The 1,812-nt window shown below is 42.8% G+C and overlaps 1 pseudogene; it reads right to left on the reverse strand.

Annotated features, from left to right (window-relative positions):
• Nucleotides 1-545: 545 nt before the first annotated feature.
• Nucleotides 546-1,584, reverse strand: LOC116883552 (annotated as a pseudogene).
• Between the last annotated feature and the right edge of the window lie 228 nt (nt 1,585-1,812).

A 1,812-nucleotide genomic window follows, 5' to 3' on the forward strand; every position in this document is an offset into this window, starting at 1 on the left:
ATTAAACTGAAAGATATTCTCCTTAGACACTGAGGCAACAGTCTACCGGGGACAAGTTCTTTGAAAAGGTCAAGCCCTTCTCAGGAATCTGATCAGGGCAGGGCTTTAGCTTTGTTTAGTTTGGAAGTCTGGTCCCTGACAAAACCTAATACTTCCTTATATCTCTCATGCATTCACCTGCTTACACATTTATCCCCTACTTTATTTTTTTTTAAAAGACACATTTATTTAGCGTCATGATCAGACTTTTACATTTAGCAATCAACAGCATGGGTGAAAAAGGTCTACAGTAAAACCCTTCATTGGAATGCTTTACACTTTCCACAGAACAGAAACTTAAAATAACCTGTTATACAATTAGTCACAGATACAGTCCTGGAGTTTTTGCCCACACACATGAGTATTGTCTAAAACATGTCTTCTTTGTAGCAGCTAGGCCCTGCCACCCCTCTGCTTGGCTGAGTTCACAAATCTGTTGTAACCTGGAGCTTCCCAGTCACTTCTCTGACTCTCCTCTCCTGCTAAGCTTTGTTTCCTGGTTGTAATTAGAACCTCCTGCCACTGCCATAGCTACTGCTGCTGCTGGAACCTCCATAGCCACCTTGGTTTCATGGTTTAGCAAACTACTGGCCTCCACGACCATAAGGGCCAGAGCTCCCGCCTCCAAAGTTTCCTCCTTTCATTGGTCCAAAATTTGATGACTGGTTGTTGTAATTGCCAAAATCATTGTAGCTTCCACCACCTCCAAAATTGCTTCCATCATTGTCAATTCCATCATAGCTATCCCCACTGCTACCATATCCACCACCACCATGGCTGCCACCAAAGCCACCACGACCACTGAAGTTCCCTCCTCGACCAAAATTGTCATTGCCACCGAAACCACCTTCACGACCACCACCAAAGTTTCCGGAACCACTTCGACCTCTCTGGCTGGATGAAGCACTAGCCATCTCTTGTTTCAACAGAGCCTTTCTTACTTCACAGTTGTGGCCATTCACAGTATGGTATTTCTGAATAACAATCTTATCCACAGAGTCATGGTCATCAAAGGTGACAAACTCAAATCCCCTCTTTTTTCCAGTGCCTCTGTCAGTCATAATTTCAATCACTTCAATTTTCCCATACTGCCCAAAATAATCTCGTAGGTGATGTTCTTCAGTTTCTTTTTAATACCACCAACAAAAATCTTCTTCACAGTTAAGTAGGCACCTGGTCTCTGAGAATCTTCTCTTGACACAGCTCTCTTAGGTTCCACAACTCTTCCATCCACCTTGTGTGGTCTTGCATTCATGGCAGCATCCACTTCCTCCACAGTGGTATATGTGACAAACCCATAGCCTCTGGATCTTTTGGTGTTTGGATCTCTCATTACCACACAGTCGGTGAGTGTTCCCCATTGCTCAAAATGGCTCCTCAGACTCCCGTCGGTTGTTTCGAAGCTCAGCCCTCCAATGAAGAGCTTCCACAGCTGTTCCGGTTCCTTGGGAGACTCTGACTTAGACATGACGGTAGGATGATGAGAGCGTTCAGCGATGCTTCCTCGCCAGCGTCAAAGAGCAGAAAGGAATAAGATAACGAATGTGTCCCTTATCCCCTACTTTAATAGCACATGTATTCTACTAGTACTCTCACCTCGTAAGGCTGAGAACCTGCACATTCTTATAGATTCTTTCCAGATTTCTAAATTTGATAGATGCTCAAAATTAAACTTTGAGTCTAAAAAGTTAGAATAAGATGAAAAGTGGAAAATTTTAATAAAATAATATTGATATATAAATTGACAAAGAGGATACTTCAATTGAAAGCAGA

The sequence above is a fragment of the Rattus rattus genome, chromosome 14 (genome assembly GCF_011064425.1).
Source record: "Rattus rattus isolate New Zealand chromosome 14, Rrattus_CSIRO_v1, whole genome shotgun sequence".
Lineage (NCBI taxonomy): Eukaryota > Metazoa > Chordata > Mammalia > Rodentia > Muridae > Rattus > Rattus rattus.